This window comes from Fundulus heteroclitus, chromosome 7 (assembly GCF_011125445.2).
Source record: "Fundulus heteroclitus isolate FHET01 chromosome 7, MU-UCD_Fhet_4.1, whole genome shotgun sequence".
Taxonomy (NCBI): Eukaryota; Metazoa; Chordata; class Actinopteri; order Cyprinodontiformes; family Fundulidae; genus Fundulus; species Fundulus heteroclitus.
The window spans coordinates 39,113,629-39,126,818 of record NC_046367.1 but is presented as its reverse complement, the minus strand read 5'-3'; positions in this window follow the sequence as shown (position 1 = coordinate 39,126,818).

The following is a 13,190-nucleotide window of genomic DNA, read 5'->3' as shown; positions in this document are numbered from 1 at the left end:
CTTTAACCAATTGTGTTTAGAATTTTCCCCATTAATCTGAACCAACCTTCTTGTTGTTTCCCCTCCAGCCTATGAGAAACCTATTTTAGAAATGCAATAGTTAGTGAGACATTTTATTGCAATTCCTCTTTCCTCGTCCTTACGCTGTCCTGTAAGAAAATGCAACGACCACACAAATACGTTACTCTCTGGTGAAGATTCCCCTGTCTGTAAAATAAAAAATTAGTTAATGCAGTTGTGAAATCAAAGTATAGTAACGAGACGCATTTGGGGCCCGTTTGTGCTGGACCAACCTTTTGTCTAAGTTTCCTTGAGACAGTGAGTCTGCTGCCTAACCTTTGACCGTTAAATTTAATCTAGCTTGGTTCCTGGCTTGTTTCCTGGAAGTTAACTAAAACAATGAAAAGCCTCATGTAAGCATTTTTAACAGCGTTATCTGCTCACAAGACTGTCATATGGCCTCGGTGCATCCTGGGATGTACACATGCCCACTGAAGTGTGAATACACCCTTTGTTCTACATACATTCTCATCTGTTCAGGTCACTGGGTTAAGGTTAACATCTATATTACTTTAAACTACATTATTATATGTAAGTGATTATATTTCCATAACACTGTTATCCTGTAAGAATGTCAGAATGCTCTCTGAATTAAAGATTAAAGATTACCCTCTGTTTATCTCTGTTTTATCCAGTTTTTTGAGGTTTATGTAGTTTTTCTGTTTATCCTTCCCTTAAATTACTTGTGCCAAGGGTTGATATAAAGTTTAGGATCTGTATGGCTTTACAATATAGTGTTATCATATAAATGTTTATGTCATATCCCTCTGCTTGGAACAAAATTAATTTTGTTACAAAACATTAACAAAGAATAGTATTAGTCACCACAGGGAATCAATTAACTGCAAATAATTATCTGAATTGAAGTATGAAAAACACTGCCCTATATCCCGGATTCAGATCAAAACATAATGCAATTTCATAATCCCACAGATCTACAAGAAGTCCATCAAAAGTTCAGTGTACCCATTGAAATAATGATTATTCTAATGTGCTCACAGCAAGTTGATGGTATGAAAATGCTGAGTGTTCCAAGGTACTTACACACTGATAAAATATTGGGTTTTACCTGAATAAAACACCTGGTAACGGCAAAATCTGGTGAAAATCTGATAAGTTTTAGCATGCAACAGTTATATTGTACAATAGAAAAATCTCAATACTTGAGAGCTATTTAAGAAAGAACCTAACAGATCCGTTTAACCTATGTTGTTTAAAAACAGAATGTCCCAAGCAGGACACATCTGTGCTTACCGAGAGGCCCATGTAATAAACCTGTCCCCTCAGGACGTTGCAACCCCCCTTGTGAAAATTTATGACATGCAGTTGTCAACCAGAACTCACAGAGACCTAAGTATAAGTGTAGCACATAAAAGTATTCCCACCCCTGTGGATTGTCTGCTAATAATTGTGATGGTAAAATACACCTTCTGCTGTCAATTATGAGCAATACGGTCCTGGACATAATAGAATTAAAACTCATGTTTAAAAGGAACATATCAGTTATATAGTAAAAAAATTTAAGAGACAGTAGTATATTTTTCAAAACCGCAAACCTGTACTGCTGGTATCTGCCCAATTGGCTGCCTTAAGAATTTATCACCTGCACCAATCCATTTACCTGGAAGCTTAACAAAAAGTCTGTTATCAGTCTGTGGTCCTTGAGATGGACTGGACTGACATGTACAGCAGATCAGGCAGAAAAGAGATTGGAGTTTAGACGTCGCACTCACAGCTTCCATGTATGGAACTCCACATTTCGTCCCCCACGTGTTGCAGTGATTCGCTGTCGATGCACCTCAGTGACAAAGTTCTGGTCCACGACTCAGAAACTGGATGAGACATTCAACTCCAGTGTATGCAGACAGTCATTTTTCCTTGACAGCTTAGGATCTGTGCTGTTCATAGGCGTTGGCCATTGTTCCAGGGTGAGGAAACATTGTTCATGGGAGCGTTATCCCCTAGATGGGGCACTGACCTTCTTGAAGGTGAGGTGGTATTGGGACTTCTTGCCAGGATTTAGTGATGTGAAACAGTCCTTGGCCCAGTGTCCAGCGTAAGCAACTGTCCCAGATGTGATGGGTGCCCCACGACACACATATCGGCTGTAAATGCTCAGTTTTATTCTTCCAACCCCAAATCGGCACTGATCTGCGTCTCATGTCAGACGTGTCCATACTCCAGAACGAACAGACCTGTAACAAAATTAAGATAGAAAAAGGAAAACAGGGGGGAGGGAGCTCCCCCACCTTAAATTAAAATAGAGACAGTTCTCAATGGAATCAGCTGCTTACTCTCACTCCTTCCTATATTGTTTTCCAATAACTGTAATTTTACCAACTTTAGTAATTAACAAACTCAAGCATTGTGTATCACCCTTCCTTTGAGTCACAGGCAAATGGTGTATCAAATATTGTCTGAGCGAGCGTATCAAGATTGAAATTCATCAGCTGAGATATTGAAGAGGGCACGTTGTTTTTGTTGTTGTAACACTATTACTCTAAATAATTCCCCTAAATTGGACTGATTTATTTAGGATCCACACCTGTGTGTTAGATCCAGCCTACTGATTTTTTTTAGAAGATATCAAGAGTCCCAGTCAAACACAGGAACCTTCTGCTAAAGTGTATAAAGAAAATGCTGTGTAACTCCATCTATCAAGGAGAAAAAAAAAAGTATAAAAAACACCAAAAGTACATTTTAAAACAGCTCTAAAATCAGTTATGCGCCTGTGTTTAGTAAATTTTGAAGTCAAATTCTGCCGGCCACAAACAATCACCAGCAACTGATGTTGAAAAGTTTATTCACCAGAATTTGCACATTACCAAATGAACAAAGAAAAAAAGATTCCTCGGGCTCTAAATTACTGTGTAACAAGGGCATCTGCATTTTGTGGGACCATGAAAATGTGATTACATATAATGAATAATTTGGGGACCGTCCTGTGATGATCCCGTAATATTGTCTATTTGTACTAGGTTTTGGCGCTCTGCAATATCAGTATCTATAATAAAACAATGCAAACCAATAACATTAGTCATAAATTCCTCAATTTTAGCTGGTTCATTTAAGGATCACTTCAAAACTGACTCATGACTAAATGCAGTGTTAACAAAATCGATCAAATCAACCGCAATATCAGGTTGCACACACTATTAAGGTACAGTTTAACCCAACTTTTAACTCTGTTTAGTTCTGCTTAATGTGGTTTTCCCAGGCCTGCAAATGAGCAAAAGTTTATAGGGTGGCCATTTTCTGCTCCCTATTAATCAGCCAGATTTAAGTCTGATGAATTATATTTATTTATTTATCTATTATAACTAGGGCTATCAAACAATGAAAACCATTTAATCACTATTTAATCGCAAATTATATTTCATGTCTGAAAGTATATATATTCATTAGGCATTTTAAAATGCTATTTTGCAATAGATAATGCTAGTTAAAATTACACTCTAACAGAAGGCATTTTCCCTTTTTTGTGTTTTCCCAATTTATAATGCCTCAAACAGATGTTCAATGTTCAGCCAAATTTTCAACAACTTTTCCAAACTTCTAACCACTTTCTAACTTTTAGGCTACAGTTCAAAATAAAAATTTTCTCCAAAACTCACCAAGATGCAGCTGTTCATGCTCTCCAATGCAACTCACCCATACAGCTTGCAGCCAATCCCTCAAACGTTTTACTGCATTGAAAGTTCTTCTGCACTTTAACAAACATTATTAATGCATCAACCCTTTTTCCAATGATTTCCAAATTCCCCTTTAGTTTTTATTTTCACCCATATTTTTACTTATCACTTTTACTTAACAAAATTAAACTGCACCCCAGTCACTGCTCTTATCTTCAGGCCCATGCACGCGGAGAAATTCACACCCTCATGAAGACACACACACACATATACACACACACCCCCACTCTCCGCTGAGTTGCAGGGTTCAACCAATCTCTCCTTCTCTCAAAACCATGGATCCCATATTACCGAGACATTCAAAACATCAGACAAGACATAACAAATATAACATTTAAGACAGACAGCCTGGCGCGCGCAGAGGGTCTTCTCCTTTTAATACCCTTCCACTCGACGAAACGTTTCCTTATGTTAAAATCTCCTCGTCTAATCGTCGTGTTCTCGAAAAACCCCGTTTTTCTAAAACTAGAAAACAAACTTCTATTGCTTCCCTGGGATCCCTTTTTTAATCTCTTATCTTTCTATAACAGCTCACTCTTAAGGTCTTGCTGCTCTTAGCCTCAACTTAAAGATGTTACGTATCTCGGCCGTCCTATTCCCTGCTACTTTTTGAGTGTCCCTAGTTCTCAAGAGGCAGCGCACACCTCAGCCATAAAATTACCAGTTTGTCAGTCTGGTTGTCGTTTGGCCAATCCTAGAACATATCCCTTTTTTTTGTCTATGTTTTTATCTTTTTTATTTCGTTTTATTTTATTTTTCGCCTCACCATTTCAAGGCTTCTTGGCATTTAGGTTAATATCCAATTCTAAGTTTTTCTGACGTAAACAAACACATAAATCCCATTCAGTCATTTCTCGGTTTCAACATAAATTCCATTCAAACCTAGTTATACCGTTCAGCCTCTGATATTTTGAGAAGAAAGCTTCTCACTTACAGCAACACTTGATTTAGCCTACATCTAATCTTTAGCCAATAGGAGAATCAAAATCTCCTTACTTTTTTTCGGGTCGACCCTGTTTTGCTGTAAGTGATTACTTCTTCGTGCCCAAATTCAAAATGTTCCTCCATCTTAATGTCAAAATCCGGGTCACGGCTAACCAAATTGTGATATTTTTATTATTGGCCTAATCCTGCTTCGCTACTAAAGGCCCATTTTTACCCCGGTTTAAGATTTGACAATAAAATAAGGAATCATTGATCAGAGGTAGAACGGTTCAAATACATATTTAATTCTTAGAATTTAAATATGGAGACAGAGTACATACCATTACAAGATGTTATTCTCACCGGTGGATAAGTCTGTCTGTCTGAAGTAAGTTTTACCAAGACATTCCTTTTATTAACTTTAAACTCCTCCTGCATGGCTCAGAGGGAGGATGACTGACCCCCTCTCCTGCTGACCACCCCCTCAGGGCAATAAAACTCCATGTTTATCTTACGCTGGAGCAGGAAAGGACAGACCCCACTCTGCTTTACTCAGTAACCCCAACTAAGATATATTTTTAATTCTCAACAACCACCACCACAGAAAAAAGATCAGACCCTCACTTCTGACCAGACTCTGAGATGACCACTACTCCCTGGAGCAGTCCAGGACAAAGCTACTTCTTCTGCCTGGGTCAAAGAAGGAGAGAGGCTGGCTTGAGAACAGCCAGCACTATGCGGGCCTCAGGGCCCCAAAAGCCCACAAAGTGCACAGAGCAGCTGTTCTGTTCTGTGAAACTCATCTGCCTACTTTGATGGGGTGGCCCCCCCCCCCCCCCCCGGAGATTCATCACACCGATCGAAGCTAAGTTGCACCCAGACTTCTGCGCAAACCAGCCGCAAAGTACAGATTGCCGAAACAGCTTTGTTTATTTTTGTCAGCCTTTACAGGGAAGCGAACCCCAGACAGAGCTGGAAAGCCGACAAAGCAACCCGTTACCGCATGCTGAGGAGAACCTGCTTGAATCGGGACTGCAACCGGTCGGGGCTGTCTCTAGGACATCGTGCCTCCGATCCTGAACACATGTTGCTAGGCTACAGAGCTGCTAAGCCACTAGCCCGCCATGAACAGACCAACAACCTTTTCTGCTTTTCAGTGCTCTTTCCTTGGATGGCCAAAGTGGACAGAACTCACATGAGGCGCTGACAAGTTGGACAGAGAAACCAGAGAGAGAAGTTAAATGGTTCATCTGGAAATGTTTTGTAAATCGTTTTGCACATGGTGTCTTTGAACAAAGAGCTAACGGAGATAGCTCATTGCTAGCATTCGGTACCATGTCATTGTCAGGGGTGTTTTTTTGGTTATAACAAAGGGTTTCATACATTGATGGGACATTAATGTCAATGTTATCCGGCCCACTCATTATGACTAAAAGAAAACCGAAGCTTTTATTTGTTAGCGCCGAAAGTCCACTAGCCAAAATGCTATTAGCTTCTGGTTTCCGGACATTCAAAGGGGCTTGTCTTAAAGCATAACGCTTGTTTGTTTTCGCTCCGCCGTCGTTAGATAGAGCTATGAGCCTTATTCCCGCATTAATATTGAATATTAATGTCGGTTTAAAGGCAATTTTGATAACTTTAGGCTTTACCCGATTTAGCGACCGATCGCTACAGTGACCGCTAGCGCCCGGAGGTAGAATCGCATAAACAAAGGCAAGCGATCCTAAAAGTAAATGATTTTACTAGGCAAATCATTCCTGAAAATGTGTTTTCCTCAAATAATGTCTTGTGTAACTCAGGATTTGCATTGTGAATGGGTTGAAATACATTTCAAATGTTGTTTTAAATTACTAAAGCTAATTTAACCTCAATTCACATTCCTTAAGATGAACTTTGGTTCTTTGACAAACTAAATGTTATTTAATCAAATAATGTTTGTTTAACTCAGGATTCGCATTGTGAATAGATTAAAAACATGCCAAATGTTTTCCTAAATTAGTTAAACTAATTTAACTCCATTCCCTGCTCTTTGAATCAGATCTGCAGTGAACAGGATTCACTGAATTATTCTGATTATGATCAACCACTTTTGTTTTTTTGTCTGTTTTGCATGTAAATAGTTCCTTAGCTTAGTTCCCTTTTATCTTCATTTTGCTTAGTAGTTTAGTTAAGTTTCACTAGCCTAGTAGAGAGGATTTGTTAATCGAAATACAGCATTACATAGTGATGTTCTCTGGATGTTCATTTTATTTCTGTTATTCAATTTTTGAACTTGAAAAGAAGTTGTCACTCCTTTATTCTATGCGTGTGCAGAGTTTGCTGTTAAAACATCTGCATTGCTCGAATTCATCCCTTTCAACCACTGTCTTGATATCAGCTTAACAGCTGATTGTCACCAGACAATACAGACAGAGAGTTATTTATGAAACATTAAATAACTTTAAACAGTGTATAATTGCACAACACCTGTCAGGAAACCTATGCCTAAAAATGTAATAGTTAATTAGACATTTTATCACAGCCTTACTGTCCTCTCTTTCTGCAGGCCTCTGGTCGTCCTGTAAAAGCATCCACACACACACAAACAAATAAATACTTAAAAACCTCTGATGGGATCACCATGTCTGTGGAATCAAGAATTATTTAATTCGGGTTTGCAATCAAAGTACATTTTTCTTGTAACAATGTTAGAATCTTCTTTGGATTAAAGTAACTACACATCGCACCACTTTACACAAAACATTTCACCATGTTGGATCTAATTGTATGTCACCACTCCTTCAAATTCTGTAACATCTACTTAACCCCACATTTCCTACTCCGTGTGCTTCAGAAAAAAGTTCCTGTTTTAATCCTGGAGGTAACACAATCCTCCGTCAGGTCATTTACAGCAACCTTCCTACTCTAACGCTTCTCTGAAGCTGTTCTGCTCCACAACACCTTCACTCTTCCATAGACACCATCATCATGTGAAAAATCCTGCACTGACCCTTTAACATCATTTGACATGCACTGTTTTTTAAACAAATACTGAATCCATATACATATTCACTTACTTTTCTATCAACTTGTTACAAATCCTGATCCTGTTAGTTCCAACGCAATGTATTCGGCTTTTAATCCTTAACTGTCCTGTCTGAAATAACAACCATCTTTCTAAACTACTACCTCACCTGGGGGACTTCAATAGAGCTAGCTTCCAATTCTGGTCTCACCTTTTGCATCCTAGACACCAGATGCTTACGCTAATAGAATCCCACTTATCTGCACTATGGTCATGTTTTTCTATGTTATCTAACATTACTGTACTTTAACAACCTTCTCTCTCCCCCTTTTTCTGAAACAAAACTCCATTTGCTGCTAGTTTTGTTACAGAAACATCAACAGAAAACAGTAAAAAGTTGTCCGGGAGAGTCAAAACAGCTGCAAATGCTAATCTTTGAGTAGGAAAAACACTTCCTCCATTTCCTGAATCCAAATCAAAACATTATTGAATTTTATTATACCTTGTATATTCACGAGGTCCCTCAAAGGTTGTGTGTGATCAATGTACCCGGAATGTAGTTGCGACTGTAGCCTGTTAGTCTCTTTCCCACTCTGCAGTTCGGCTTTGTGAGGATGCTCTGTTTGTGACTAGAGTAAATACTGGGTGTTCCTGCGGAAATAACACAGCCCAGGAAGGACGCATTTTCTGGCAACTTACAATTCATCTGTACTGACCTTAAAACCATGTTGATGAAGATGTCTCAAAACTAACTCCGTGGCCTGAAGTGAGATCTCAGCAGTAGGAGAAGCCCAACACAGGCCATTACTATACTATATTAGGTTGGTGTTTCTGGGCGGAGGACATGTCTGTAAAACATCTGTTATAATCTGGTTAAAAAATACCTGGTGATAGAGCAAATTCTGGTGGCCGTCTGGTATATCGTAGCCGGCAACCTCTATAAGTACATAAAATATCTCTGCATTCTTCAGCTAATGAGAGATAGCATAACAGATTTGTCAAATCAATACATGTGTACCACTGATGTGAAGGCTCCAAACTGGAAATGGCCACTTATGGATTAAGCACAGAAATTGTAGATATTTTATTTAAAAACAGAATTTTTAGCTCTAAGACCATATGTAATGTGATATTTACCAACACCTTTTTTATTCACTGGAAGAATGAGTACATTCCAGACTAGGGCAGTGGGTCATAAAACTTCCGCTACAAGGAAGCCTGCACTGATATCAGCACCTCTGCTCAAGATTTATGGCTGCACAAGTTAACCCACAGCACAGACTCAATAGTGACCTTAAATGTAACTGGAGCACATGAAAGTAATCCCACTCCATTGGACTTTCTGCTCATAATTGTGATGGCAAAGTACACCTTCTGCCTAATGATGATCAGTATGTTCCCGTCCATAATAACGAATCAAAATTCATGTTTAAAAAGAAACCTATCAGTTACATCACAGACAATTTAATAGGTATTAGTATATTTTCAAAACAGCAAACCTGCACACTGGTAGGTGCTCAATCAGTTGCCTGAAGGGAACGTTTAACCATGCCCCTGATTCATTTGCCTGGTGCTCAAAACATGGAGAGAAAGAGAAATATGAGGAAACATTTCATCTAACACCACATACCATTATAGTTGTTCAGCAGTAGCAACCTCCACATGCTCGGGTGCCACATATATATTCATAGAAGTAATAAAGATTCTTATTACCAGTCTGTGTGGTTGCTGTCATAGAACAGAATAACGTGGCAGATCAGGTGAGGACAGGTAGGAACTTAAACTTTGCATTCAAGGCTTCCATGCCTGGAACACTGGGAGAACACCAGGTGCAGCGGACTCTGTTCACAGTCCCCACGTGTTGCAACGGCAGACACTGTTATTTCTCTGAGAAGCATCTCAGTGACAAAGTCTTAGTCCACAACCCAGAAGCTGATGAAATATGTGGCTCCGGTGTGTGCTGAAAGTTTATGCAGTAATTTCTCCTGACAGCACGGGGTCTGCAGTGCTCATGCTGCTCTGTCATCCTCATCAGGGGTGTGTCAATATTGTTAATGAGATGCAACTGCTGATACATTCATATATTCAATCTTTTGCTTTCTCTTACTCACTTTCTGTTTTGCTTCCAGTAATTGTAATTTTAGTAATTGAACTTGTAATTCCTCTACCTCTCACTTTTTCTTCCTCTCCTCCTTTTGAGCCACATGCAAATAGTATACCAAATGTTTTTCCCAGCGAGCATATTCACAACCATTCATATTAGGGTTTAAGTTCATCAACTGAGATACTGAAGAGGGTACACCTTTTAAAATTGCTTCTCTAAATAACTCACCCAGATTGGATAGATTTTTTTAGGATCCACACCTGAGTGTTTGATCCATTTTTCTGCGGCCTGATTTATGTATTCCTTTGGTTGCTGTTGTGGGTCCCAGTCAAACTTAGGAACCTCTGCGGATGTAGATAAGGAAAAATGCTCTGTAACTGCATCTTCCAGGGAAGAAAGTACTAAAGACAATAAAGTTTCATCTGGCATATGGAACTTTTGAGCATCATTTTCAAAAACAGCTGCAGCAGAAGCGAGCACACAACATCCTAAAATGGCTCTAAAATCACCCAGGGCCAGTTTTGTGCCTTTAGTGAAATGATCTAATTCAGCCAGCCACAATCTACCACTAGCAGCAATGCTGTGAAGTTTATGCACATCACCAAATGAATAAGAAACATACTTCTCTGCTCCTAAATTATTTTGTAACAAGGGCATCTGCATTTTAGTGGGACTTTGAGAACGTGTTTGCATATGATGATTAATTTGGGATTTGTCCTTTAATTTTCCCCTAATACTTTCTGTTCCTACTAATGTCTGCCGCTCTGCAATATCAATTACTGTAGCAAAACGAAGCAAGCAATTAACATTTGTCATTGATTCCTCAACATCAGCTGCTTCATTTGAGGATAACCCCAAAACTGATTCATGACTAGATGCAGCGTTAACAAAATCTATCAAATCAGCAGCGTTATCCTTTTGCCAAACACGATTAAGCTCCATTTTACCTTTTAACCTTTAATCTTTAACTTTTAGTTCTGCTGTCTGGTGATTCCTAGTCCTACAATCAGCAGAAGCTGTTAGTGGGCTATTTCCTGCTTCAATTTGACCAACCAGATTTAAGTCTGGTGTATTATATCTAAACTAGGGCTGTCAAACAATTAAAAATTTTAATCACAATTTAATCCTAAATTATGTTTTATTTCTGAAAGTGTAAAAGCTAATTTGGGGCATTTTAATATGCAATTTTTCAATAAATGACACTAGTTAAAATTATGCTTGTACAAAAGGTATCTTCCTATTTTCTTTTTCAGTTGTCTCAAACAAATTCTAATTTAATTAAAATTGTCTCCCAAATATCCAACAACCTTTTCCAACTTCTAACCTCTTTCTGACTTTTAGCCTACTGTTTTATAAAAAATTTGGCCAAGAACTCACCATGACCCAACCGTTTGTGGTGCCTCGACGAACTTTTGTTTACACTCAGACAGCTTTCCTCCATTCAAACTTTTGCTGCGCTTCAACAAAAATCATTAATGCATCGACCTGTTTTCCCAATGAGTTCCAAATTCTCGCTTCATGATGAACACTTTGTTACTTACTCCTCAACTCAAATGAAATCAAATCCACAGTAATTTTCCACCGTAAAGTCCACACACTCAGTTATGATACTCCGTGAGATATACGCATGCGTACATACACACACACACTCTCAGGAACCGCTGACTGCTGCAGGCTCTGCTTCTTCTAACTGAGACAAAATGGTGGTAAAGACATGACAAAAACAACATACAGACATACAGCTTGCGCGCCAAGGAGAGTCCTCAGCGACCCTTCCATTCGACGGAATCTCTATTTCTTTTAAATGCCTTCTGATCTAACCGCCGTGCCTTCATAACCCCGTTTTGGAGGCTGAGAGACAATCCAAATTATCTCTCTGGGATCCCTTTTTTTTATCTTTTCTCTTTTCTTTTCTCTCTCTTTTGGTTGAATACTGGGTCCAGCCCTTGTTCCTTACAAGGTATTTGCAATTTTTAATTTAATCTTAAATTGCAGCAAAAAGACTTTTAGTATTCAATATGCTGCATGAACCGTCTATTTTCCATCGCAAAATTTATTGCGACGGAATTAAATACTTTTGCATTTCCTGGCAATATCAAAAGTATTGCTGTTTTGTGAGGGAACGCAAAATAAAAAAATATATATATCCCACTTCCCGTTGGGGGTTCCATACTTCCATACTGAAAGTAGTAAATACATTATGTATTCACAAAAAGGAGGTTAAAAAAATAGTTATTTTGTGGGAGCTGCAGGCCTGTAGAAACTCTAACAACCCTTTGGTCCGAAGGGCATGGATTTGACAGTTTTGTTCCTGTCAAATCCATGCAGAGGTGAAGCTGTGTCTGCTGCTTGTGATGGTGAGAGGTGAATGGACTACAGGTGTTGAATTAATGTTTCTTGGTGTATTTGTACATTCTTGCCCAAAGTAACAAGGTTCACACCCACATAGAAAAAGCTATTGTGAGCCTTTTTTCTCAGTTTTCAAAGCATGCCTGTACTATTGGCCTCCAGAGGAGGTTTGGTTACAAATGTATTAGGACAGTTTCCTTCCTTGTAGACGGCAGATTTAATGCCTGCTGAGTGATGTTCCCATTGTTATTGACATATCACTGCCACTAGAAGTCTCTGTGACTCTAAAGAACAGGTAGGCGAGTCTATTTGTTGCTAAAAGACTTGCAGCTCCTCAACTCCTCCTGCAACAAGCTTTGCTTTTGTTACTAATCCCATGTTCACTTTCTTTCAGAGTGCACACCCAACGAGTGAGACACCTTTGTCCTAAACTCCTCCAAAAAGTTGTTTCTGCTTCCAGCTTTTTATTTCATCTTCCTTTGCTTCGTCAAGGCACACATCCTTATTCCCAAAAACATCCTCATGTACCTGTATCGGGAACTTTTGCCTGAACACGAAGGTCCTCCAGCTGTGACAGATCACCTGTTACCAGCCACCTCTGCAGGCTCAAGTAGCTCCAGGTTTTACCAATCCTTGTACTTTCCAGTGACTCTGCCAGCACGTCCCAACACTTTTGCTGTTTCTGAAACACCCTCTGCATTTCTGAATGTCATAGTTTGACCCGGCTTTATGTTGCTGTTTCCAATGTACTGTCTCTCTGCCTCTGTGTTTTCAAAACGAGTCTCTCTTCTCTTGACTGATGTCCGCTGTATCTTGTCCTTTATCGTTCTTATTGCAAATAATCTGTGGTTCCTCTTATTCTGAGTTAATGCACCCAGACACAGGTGCCTCCGTGTCCAACAAAAACACCCTCATCTTGACCTGTGACAACTCCTGCCTGGTCCTTTCCATTCTGGACAGGCCACTCATTTGTAAAATGCCTCGTCTCTGGTTTCATATCGCTCCACTGTGGGCCACAGCTGTCTCTTTAGTGCTCTGCTTATCCTTTCTGGATATT